The 12,258-nt window shown below is 38.1% G+C and overlaps 1 pseudogene; it reads right to left on the reverse strand.

Moving 5' to 3' along the window:
• LOC136849140 (protein turtle-like) overlaps nucleotides 1-12,258 on the reverse strand; it is a 553,559-nt pseudogene that overhangs the window by 177,024 nt on the left and 364,277 nt on the right.

Raw genomic sequence — 12,258 nt, forward strand, 5'->3', positions numbered from 1 at the left:
ATCGGAAGGAAAACCTCAAAGCAGTTGCACTATGAATCGACTGTTAGGAGCGGGTGGATAGCAAGACGGAAGAAAGAGATTATGAACGGAGGTGCAGTAAGAGGAATGAAAGGGGCTGCAGCTAAGGGCCTTAGGAACCGACTGACCTTGAGGGGCTGGCCAGCGGGGTGATGTGAAGTCATGCTAGCAAGAGGAAGCAGCTCGGAGTGCGGGGGCTAGCATGACGTCACGCAGCCCTACAGTCTCGCTTGGGGACCAACACCGCCTGCAAACAAAACAAGGTCAAGGTCATTATTGAAGTTACTGAAGCTCCCCTGAATGACGCCAGATTCTCTTGGGACAAAATGCTCTGTTAATTGAAAAGTATCTGATATGCAATCAAGTATAGTCATTACTACTAAAGAGACGGTGTATTTCACATATATGCATTGCGTAAAGAAAATATTTGCCGGATTCTAGGAAGGAAATATCACTAACACACACACGCACACGCGCGCGCGCACACACACACACACACATATATATATATATGTATGTACGTATGTATATACACAAATACATATATATACTGTCTATTCATGAAAAAGAAAAAGGGGAATAAAATTAAGTTTTGCTTACCTTCGACTTTCGATTCTATCTGTTCAGATGGAATTGCACACCTGCAAATTAAAAAAAAATTATACATTACTAACTTCCATGACTATTAATGTATTAGATGGAAGAGCATAAACGTAAGGAAACACGCATGCATAACTATCTGTAAATCCAGACAGATAGATGTAAATAAGATACAAGGACTTATTTTCATAAGAGAAAGGTATATGTCACGGCACTTTGTGAAACGAAAGTGAAAGGACATGGTGCTCAGAAGTGGGAAAGATGAAGAGTGAAGCTGCCTGAGTCGGGTGAACCTGAGTGTAGCTTAAGAAAAAATTGTCATAGCAAATGTAAACTGTCTAGAAAAAAAAAAAACTAAATGAAAGAGAGTGCTCTCTGGAAATTCTAAATCTGCAATTGGCTGGGTTTCGAGAACGAGGAAAAGATGGTTGTGCTAGATGATCTAGATGGAAAGGTAGCTCACTGAAAGATATTGGGTAGCTGGTTGGCAATGGAATTCCTGGTGTGAGTGAAAACGGAGAGAGCCTTGTGGAAATATTTTTAGAAGCAACTTGAATGTTGGAAACAGTTTACAAAGATTGTTTGCCAATACACATAGATAAAAGAGAAACGGTGCAAAAATTACTTTGTTACATCCAGACAGAAGCATATATCTGATAACGATGATTAAAAATGCATCATACATGCATGATTAACGTTCACATAAGAAAAATTATTTATACTTCAGTCACCACAGCATGTTTATATGTGGCAATCACACCCTCAAATGAGCCTTCTTTATAGTCTATAATCCGGAGTCCTTAACTTAAGTACAACCTAGAGTCTTCTACACATTTCACAACCTGAAGCCATCTGGGAAGTTTACAACCTGGTGCCTTCTGGATAGGCTACAACCCATAGGCTTCAGGGTATCTTCAAGGTGAAGCATTCATTCTCCACGAAATGACAAGGCTACTGTAGTGGTTCTTCCACAGTTTTTTACTGTGAACTTATACTACTACTACAAATATTAGCGTCATCCCCCCGGCCAGGAGGATGAATCTCGGATGAACCTCAAAGTTATATATGGCGGAATCTGGGATTAAATCCCCAACGACTTCTCGCGCATAACCTCTGTCAAACGGCGCAGCTGCAGGACTTGCCACCGCTGTCAGTGGAGTAAACTTTCTGCCTCTTCTACCTTGGCAGAGTGGGTCCCATTGTTTCGAAAGCCGACAGTTTTCCAGCGTGGAAATTGAGAGGCCGAAAAGAACCGGCGAATTGAAATGAAACGGGCCTTGGGATTTAAAAAGGCCAGCCTTGCCATTATATCCCGGTTAAAGACATTAGTGTAAACCCACTCAGAAATGATGGAGGGGGGCAACTTTTGAAGGATGACAGACAGGTTGCATGTCTGTGTGCTGGGAAAGTGAGACAGGCTGCCAGACTCACAGACAACTAAATCTGTAATCATCGCCGGCCTTAAAACTGACATTTTCCAAGTGAAGATTTTACAGACATTATGAGATTTTCTGTCTTTTTTTATGGTGGGTGGGAGGAATTAAATAAATAATACACTTGTGAACATTACACCTATAAAGACTCTTATAGCAATAAGACACCTGATCCTATATTAAATAGAAATTCAAACGAGGAGGTTTCGTGACGTCGGCATTATCTCAAAGATAAACAAATAGAACAGAAAAAATAAAATCTAAATACTTGACATGACTTTCAAAATACTTTATTTTAGATTTGTCGGATATACGATGGGTTACGTAGGCGTTACCTCAATAATGACGTCAATGTTATCTTAAAGATAAACGAATAAGATTCATTTGCTGGAAGAAGAAAAAAAAAAGAAAATCTAAATACTTGACTTTCCTTTCAAATTATTTTTTCTTTAAAAAAAAAAAAAAAAAAAAGGAAATTAAATACTTGAAAAAAAATAAAATCTAAACATTTGACTTTATTTTCAATTTATTTTTTTCTTTGAAAAAACAAAAAGAAATCTGAATACTTGAATTTACTTTCAAATTATTTTTTCTTTGAAAAAAAAATCTAAATACTTGGCTTTACTTTCAAATGATTTTTTTTTCTTTGAAGAAAAAATCCAAATACTTGACTTTACTTTCAAATTATTTTTTCTTTGAAGAAAAAATCTAAATACTTGGCTTTACTTTCAAATTATTTTTTCTTTGAAAAACAAATCTGGATACTTGACTTTACTTTAAATAATTTTTTTCTTTGAAGAAGAATAAAAAAAGAAATCTATATACTTGACTTTCCTTTCAAATTACGTTTTTCTTTGAAGATGTGTCAGAGATATACGATGGGTTACGTAGACGTTACCTCAATAAAAACCACTGGGGCGAATATAATCCCCTCGTTAGCGTCGGGATAAGATTAATTATAGGTTGGTCACCGTGCTGCAATCATTAGTGACACTTGGAATTAATTGACCCGAAGTGATTATAATACTCGGAAAACTCTCGCCGTAAGAACATCCAGATTGGTAACATAACAGAGGATAATGATGGGGAAAGAGAGAATAGTTAAATTCATCTGGAAAGGATTAAGAATAAAAAGGAAAATGGTAATAATAACTATATAATAAACAACAAGTCGGAAAGAAGTTACAGAAGATAATAGGAAATACAGAAAAGAAGAAAATGAAAGATAAATTAATATATTAATAAATAAATATATACAAATATAATTAAAATACAATGTTATATTGTTTCATAATCATACAGCAGAAGGTGAAGCGGGTAAAAAAGGGAAAATGAAAGTAATAATTTAACGGCAAGTAGAAAAGTTAAAATTACCTAATAGAAGGTGAAGGAGAAACAATATATCGTTGTATTTTAATCATTTATTTGTATTTTCATCTACGCATTTATTGACACATCAATTTATCTTTTCTTTTTTATTTTCTGATAACAGTTCTCTTCTTTCTGTATTTCTTATTATCTTTCCTAACTTTTTTCAGAAGGTTGAATTTCAAGTCAATGGCCCCTGCGCGCTTGTCCCATATGAAAGGGGATTTATCTTCTGAATAATAATAATAATAATAATAATAATAATAATAATAAAGAGGGCAAAAAGGAGATGCACACAACCTTGCAATAACATGTAAAGGTGGAAAAGGGAGGATACCAATAACGATGTACCAGAAAAATAGAAAAAGAAAGAAGAACAAAAATAACCATATAACAATACAGCACGAACAAGCAGAACAGTTACCTCCCATTACCAGAAGACAGAACAGAAAAAGGAAGAGCAGTAATACAAGAGAGAGAGAAGAGAGAGAGAGAGAGAGAGAGAGAGAGAGAGAGAGAGAGAGAGAGAGAGAAAACGAAGAGGAAAAACTGAGACTCCATTTCAGAACGTCTCCTCATCTCTCAGCCTTCGGCAGGTACAAATAGAGAGGGGATGCCTCGCCGCCCTGCTCTCTCTCTCTCTCTCTCTCTCTCTCTCTCTCTCTCTCTCTCTCTCTCTTTCTGAAAAGCTTCTAGAAGGAAAAATGATGTCCGTCCGAAGCGCTCTGGCAACGCCACACAACCATGGCGGAAAGTGATAGAAAAATTATTCTATTGACGGACGATTCGCCATTGAACATGAGAGAGAGAGAGAGAGAGAGAGAGAGAGAGAGAGAGAGAGAGAGAGACTGATGACGCTGAACAAAGCTACGAAGAGAAAAAGTTTTTTTCATGTTTTAAAAATGGAGTGATGTATTATTATTATTTATTATTATTATTATTATTATTATTATTATTATAGAAACAAATCCACAGTTATGCAGAGATAAAAATTATTATTATTATTATTATTATTATTATTATTATTGGAGAAACAAATCCACAATTATGTATGGGTAAAAATTATTACTATTATTATTATTATTATTATTAGAGAAACAAATCCACAATTATGCATGGGTACAAACATGTTTAAAAATGTATCTCTACAGAGAGTTTTCGGGAATCTTCCCATTTTCAGATTACACACACATAACGGTGGATTTGTTTTCCCATTTCAAAACTCATGCTATATAAGTAATTATTATTATTATTATTATTATTATTATTATTATTATTACTGTATTCTTGATTCTTAGCTTTATATGTTTAAAGTGTTCATTAGCTGTTAAGAGTTAAGTACGACAAGAAGTTTATGAAGGCTCTCTTTGAAATCTTATCCCTTTAAAGTGGGCAGGGGAAACTGTCATAACTGCTTTCACGTATGTAATTATTTGTGGAATTTAATGGAATAGAGAATTTAGGCCAAAGGTCATTCAGCGCTTGAAAGGGAGACTGAGAGTAAAGGTGGTGTGCAACAGGAGGAAAACCTCAAAGCAGTTGCACTGCGGAAAGTCAAATGGAACAAAGATAATATGAACTGATGTATAGACAAAGAAATGAAAGGGGCTTCAGCTAGGGACCTAAGGGACGCCACACTGCAAAAAAAAAAAGTCAAAGAAATGAAAGGGGCTGCAGCTAGGGACCTAAGGGACGCCACACTGCAAAAAAAAGTCAAAGAGATGAAAGGGGCTGCAGCTAGGGACCTAAGGGACGCCACACTGCAAAAAAAGAGTCAAAGAAATGAAAGGGGCTGCAGCTAGGGACCTAAGGGACACCACACCAAAAAAGTCAAAGAAATGGAAGGGGCTGCAGCTAGGGACCTAAGGGACGCCACACTGCAAAAAAAGTCAAAGAAATGAAAGGGGCTGCAGCTAGGGACCTAAGGGACACCACACTGCAAAAAAAGTCAAAGAAATGGGGGCTGCAGCTAGGGACCTAAGGACGCCACACTGCAAAGAAAAAAATCAAAGAAATGGAAGGGGCTGCAGCTAGGGACCCAAGGGACGCCACACCAAAAAGTCAAAGAAATGGAAGGGGCTGCAGCTAGGGACCCAAGGGACACCACACCAAAAAAGTCAAACAAAAAATCTCGGAAAGGGTACACTGCAAAATGTCAGGGTTGCAGCTAGCCGGGGGTGAACTAAGCGGCTGGCACTAACGCCCCTCTTGGAAGGGGGACTTTAAAATCTTTGTTTAGTGTCTTTACACTAAGGGACGCCACACCGCAAAAACGGATGCATTCTTGCCTTTAAAATTATTACATATGCATCCTTGCCATTATTACATATTATTCAGAGCAGATCTGTCCGCAAGAATGGTATCATATGAAACCAAGGGTGAAGGCCACTCACAGACATTCTTCTCAGCTGAGTGCCTACCATTTTGACGCCTTTTCTATAGACGAACATTTACGAAAACTGAACACTCGCTGAGAGGTTGGAACCAAGGTCCCTGGCTGGGGCGAAATGCAAAACAGAAGGCCTTTTTCTCCCCACGCCCGTCCTCAGAGTAGCATCCAGACATAACAATCTCAAGGGGAGACAATTGATTTTCGGATTTCCTCCACGCACTTAACGACTTCCTGCAGACGATCAAGATAAGCCTCTCTCTCTCTCTCTCTCTCTCTCTCTCTCTCTCTCTCTCTCTCTCTCCCCACACACACCCTTTGACTTCCTTCCCTTCTTTAGTTCCTTATCCTTTTATTCTGGATCACGGGAAGGAGATGAAAATTTTCTCCTCAACTCTTGGAGGAGGAGAAGAAGAAGAAGAAGAAGAAGAAGAAAGAAGAAGAAGGGAAGGTAGAAGGAAGGGGCGGTCGATATAGGGAAACTGTACAGAACAAATATATATATATATATATATATATATATATATATATATATATATATATATATATATATATATATATACATCGGGTGGAACAGAAAAATTTCTGACTTACGTCGGGATCGAACCCAGGTCTTTCCAAATGAAAGTCCGGTTGGTAGCGTCCTTGTCTTTAAATTGAGAGACCTGGGTTCTGATCCCAATATGATTCAAGTTTCTATATATATATATATATATATATATATATATATATATATATATATATATATATATATATATATATATATATATATATATATATATATATATATATATATATAGAGAGAGAGAGAGAGAGAGAGAGAGAGAGAGAGAGAGAGAAATAAAAATTTTAGTTTTCCATTAACATTATATACCAAAGGGACTCTCACAGCGTCATCAAAATGAATAGGCACAGGATTTTCAAACAGGGGAGAGAGAGAGAGAGAGAGAGAGAGAGAGAGAGAAGAGAGAGAGAGAGAGAGAGAGAGAGAGAGAGAATATAAACCGTTCGGTTATTCCAGTGGTATCCTTAAATACATCGTCTTTAATATAGCTGCCAGCCAGCGCGTCTCAGGATGTCCGTTGTCGCCATGACAATTGTACCACTCACGTACATACACAGCTGCTTCGCGCAAACAAATGTAAACGGATTTACAATCTCAGTTACATCTGACAGTGTTCCACTACGCACAGGACACACCGAGAATCTCAACGAGAGAACGAAACGGAAAGAAACATTCTCGGAAAATACGGCATCAAACGGTTTTATCATCGTCGTCATCACGCCCGCTAATCATCGCGGGTTACAAAATGGAGCGGTGAGTGCCGTCATGAGAGAGAGAGAGAGAGAGAGAGAGAGAGAGAGAGAGAGAGAGAGAGAGAGAGAGAGGCAATGAACGCAGAGGGGACGAAGCTAAATAAAGAGAGAGAGAGAGAGAGAGAGAGAGAGAGAGAGAGAGAGAGAGAGAGAGAGAGAGAGAGAGAGAAAAGAAAAATAGAGAGAGACAATGAACGTAAAGGGGACGAAGCTAAATAAAGAGAGAGAGAGAGAGAGAGAGAGAGAGAGAGAGAGAGAGAGAGAAAGAAGAAAAAGAGAGAGAGGCAATGAACGCAGAGGGGACGAAGCTAAACAAAAGAGAGAGAGAGAGAGAGAGAGAGAGAGAGAGAGAGAGAGAGAGAGAGAGAGAGAGAGAGAGGCAATGAACGCAGAGGGGACGAAGCTAAATAAAGAGAGAGAGAGAGAGAGAGAGAGAGAGAGAGAGAGAGAGAGAGAGAGAGAGAGAGAGAGAGAAAGAGAGAGAGAGAGAGAGGCAATGAACGTAAAGGGGAAGAAGCTAAATAAGAGAGACGAGAGAGAGAGAGAGAGAAGAGAGAGAAGAAAAATAGAGAGAGACAATGAACGTAGAAGACGAAGCTAAATAAAGAGAGAGAGAGAGAGAGAGAGAGAGAGAGAGAGAGAGAGAGAGAGAGAGAGAGAGAGAGAGAGAGAGAAATAAAGACAATTAACGCAGAGAAGACGAAGCTAAAGAGAGAGAGAGAGAGAGAGAGAGAGAGAGAGAGAGAGAGAGAGAGAGAGAGAGAGAGAGAGAGAATGCTGCAAAGAACCTTGAGTAATGCCTACAGTGCACCGCGTTAGGCGCATTCATGCCACTAGTCCCCTACTGGCGAAAGAAGCAACTTCATTTTCAACACGATGCAATGTTGCAACTCTGATGGCCACCGGGCGACTTAGGAAGAAGCAACTTGAGATCAGGGCATCTTGCAAAAACACTGAGAGGTCACAATTTCGAAGACGAATATCGGGTCAAAAATACTCAAGTACTTCTCGCTAGAAACAATCATCCCTTAAAAATGAAAAATGTTGCTTGCAAAAGTTCGGGTTTGCAATCACGTGCCGCCACAACGATATTGCTTGTATCTTTGCTTGCTGAAGTATTCTTACGAGCAAGCGAGGCATCACTTAGCAACCTAACTTGACTTAAGCATTGTTATCCGGGGGGGAGCTTTGTCCCCCGACCCATGCCATCAATTTCGGCTCGGGTGCTTACCCCAAAACGTGTACCAATTCCATTATTACATCAACGGCTGACGAGGACTTCAGTGGAGGTCGAAAGCTCCTGTTATTTTTATTTACTTAAACTTGGTTGTATGCAGTGGCTTTTTCTTAACAATTCAAGACAAACACGAGGAATGTGTCTTTATTACTGGATATCAGTAGTACTACATGACATCATTCTGATCAATTCGTAACAAAGTTATGAATGAATTTCAACTTGCGACAAAAAAATTATATAAAAAAGGTATGAATGAATTTCAAACTACGACAAAAAAATTATATCAAAAAGTTACGAATGAATTTCAACTTACCACTAAAAAATTGAAAAAAAAAAGGTATTCAATTTCAACCTACACACACACACAAAAAAAGTTATGAATGAGTTTCAACCTACGAAAAAAATTATCAAAAAAAGTTATGAATGAATTTCAACCTAATACCAAAAAAATTACAAAACAAAGTATGAATGAATTTCAACCTACGACAAAAAATATAAAAAAATGTTATTATTGTATTTCAACCTACGACAAAAAAAAAAAATAAGCAAAACAAAGTTATGAATGAAATTCAACCTACGACAAAAAAAAAATTACCAAAAAAAGTTATGGTTGAATTTCAACTTACAGCAAAAAAAAAATAAAATAAAAAAAAGGTAAGAATGAATTTCAACCTACAACAACAAAAAATTATAAAAAAAAAGTTATGAATGAATTTCAACTACGACAAGAAAATAGCCCCCTCCCCACCCGGAAAAAAGGCACGAAAAAGTTGCAAGTGATTAATACAAGCCGGAGGCCATCCAAACGGTCGAGGGGGAAATTTCTATGACTATGCCATAAAAAGGGCGTGGCCCACGTCTCGCCTTGGAGGAAAGACATTCTCTCTTTCTCTCCATAAGAAACATTACAACTCGATCCATACAGAACTGAAACAAGTAATGTTTACACACACACACACTAGTTATAAAAATGTGTGCGTGAGTGTTTGTGCGTATGCAAAAATGTATATGTATGTTGTGTACTTACGTACGCATTTACTCCCTCCTTCCATTGAATTGTGTATTTTCCCCTCCTCCTATTGAACCGTGTAATTTCCCTCCCACTGAATTGTATATTCCCCTTCTACTGAACGGTGTATTTTCCATCCATCTACTGAAGACATAAGCGAAGTTTTGATCGGAGTGACGGCACAAACCTTGACAGACTTGGAGCACCTTCAAACAATGGCTCTCAAACTAGGGGTAATTACCCCCGTGGTGGCTAATGAAGCAGTTTCGGGGGGGGGGTGTTAACGAGGTACTTGAATTCCAATTTGTAATGAAAGGAACAATGCTTTAATTTTAATTTTTTGCCAAAGGAATGATGTCTAAGATCTAAACTCTTTATTTCTTAGGACTTGTGTAAAAGTAAATTTAATTTCTTGCATATAAAATGCATTAGAAATGAAGCACTCCAATATTTTTCTTTCCTTTATATTATAAAATAACTCCACATAACTGAAGAGGAATAGGGTAGGGGTACTGGTGATCTATCGCATCACTGCCGGGGGGTAACAGCACCGAAATATTTGAGAACCACTGCCTTAAAATAAGCAGGCGGAAGAATATTCATATGGGGGCGTAAGCCCCAGGGAAAAATTAAAAATTCTCTAGTTACATTCGTTATTCTCTTAATCAGAGTCGGTAAGAAGCAGTGTCAGGCATCTCACTGATTCATTCCCAAAAGAATAAAAACACACCTTCTCTTTCTCTTTTTTTTCATTTTGCTTTAAATCTTGGAGGGAATTTTACTCATAGATGCAAGAGGGTGGGGGGTTGGAGGGAGGGACCAACTCTTAGAGGGGGGGCGTGGTAATAAAAAGATTAAGGACCACTGTTCTAGAGAGATTGGATCAACCTAAATCTTAAGAAATATAGTAAGGGCAGACTATTCACGATACGTAGGAAGGATTAATGAGGTTGAATCTTTCGAAAACTTAATAGAAATGACATTCAATGCAGGTTGGAATGGAATGGAATACAAAAATTTAGCCCAAAGGCCAAACACTGGGATCTATGAGGTCATTCAGTGCTGAAAGAGAAATTGACAGCAAAAAGGTTTTAAAGGTGTAACAGGAGGAAAACCTCAAAGCAGCTGCACTATGAAACCGTTAGGAGAGAGTTATGGAAATGAAGATGGAAGAGAGAGAATATAAACGGAGACACAGTAAAACGAAAGGGGCTGCAGCTAGGGGCCGCAGGGACTGCTGCAAAGAACCTCAAGTAATGCAGTTTGGAATTTAGTGAAAGATTGAGAGAGGCAAATCGAACATTTGCCAGGCTGAATAAGATGTTGAAATCATATCCATTAGAACTGCATAATACAGGAAAATCATACAATAGTCTAGTAAGATCTGTATTGCTATAATGGCGAGAATCTCGGCATGACAGTGGTAATGTACCTAGAGTGTTGTGTTGCTTTAAGCAGAAAGCTTCAAAACAAATGCTACGATCCAGATGGCAGGATAAACTGAGAAAGGTTACCACATTATTAAAGTTCCAAAACGTGTAAATATATATATATATATATATATATATATATATATATATATATATATATATATATATGTATATATATATATATATATATATATATATATATATATATATATATATATATATATATATATATATATATATATATATATATATATATATAGAGAGAGAGAGAGAGAGAGAGAGAGAGAGAGAGAGAGAGAGAGAGACAGAGTCAGATACACAATGAGATCACGGTACAGCGCATAGTATACGTTGGCAAGGTTCCATGGTTTTATCCAGGCCTACTGCCCACCAGTTGTCCCAACTTTGAATGAGTGCTAGCCAGCTTCATGTCTGAATACTTGGGCTGTCCACAAAATCCAACCCACCCACTCCCCCCCCACATACACAAATAACTTCAACGTTCTGTGAGAGAACGAAGACTATTAAATCTACCACGACAAAAACGCAGTCAAGAGAGAGAGAGAGAGAGAGAGAGAGAGAGAGAGAGAGAGAGAGAGAGAGAGAGAGGGGAGGGAGGGGGAGGCCGTTGCGCACAACGACGTCACTCATATGATGACGTCACAACCGGGAGGATTTGCGTCAAGGGGAATAACGCGTGATTATTTTAGCCCAACTAATGTTTCAACTTGGTGCGCCACTTCAATTTTTTATCTTTATTTCTTTTTAGGCTGATCTGAAAGCGAACTCAGACTGAATACGAGAGAGAGAGAGAGAGAGAGAGAGAGAGAGAGAGAGAGAGAGAGAGAGAGCAGGGGGTTCCCTAAATCCAGCATTTGAGTTGCTGGGATTGTATTCTTGAGTAATTCTTGTACTGCGACCTCCTACTGAGTACTTGGAACGTTTGTTCCAAGCCCCCCCTCCACCAAAAAAGTCAACAATTTGGCCCTGCAAATATGGACAATACTTCCTGTGTTGCTAAAAGTATTGTAAGAGATGCAATTCCCAGTCTCGCAACTCCACTGAATCGGGCTCCCAATCCCTGTCATAATCAAAACTCCCTTATTGCAAATTCTGGAAGTTTTGTCTCCCATCACATTGATGCTCATTCCTCTACAAGAAATTCATGTTGAAAATATTAAGGTTATGGAATTAAATGCCTCAGTATCTATATTAAGGTTAAGGAATAAATACCCCAGTATCTATATTAAGGTTAAGGCATAAATGCCCCAGTATCCATATTAAGGTTATGGAATAAATACCCCAGTATCTATATTAAGGTTAAGGGATAAATACCCCAGTATCTATATTAAGGTTATGGAATAAATGCCTCAGTATCTATATTAAGGTTATGGAATAAATGCCTCAGTATCTATATTAAGGTTAAGGAATAAATGTCTCAGTATCCATATTAAGGT

This window comes from Macrobrachium rosenbergii, chromosome 1 (assembly GCF_040412425.1).
Source record: "Macrobrachium rosenbergii isolate ZJJX-2024 chromosome 1, ASM4041242v1, whole genome shotgun sequence".
Taxonomy (NCBI): domain Eukaryota; kingdom Metazoa; phylum Arthropoda; class Malacostraca; order Decapoda; family Palaemonidae; genus Macrobrachium; species Macrobrachium rosenbergii.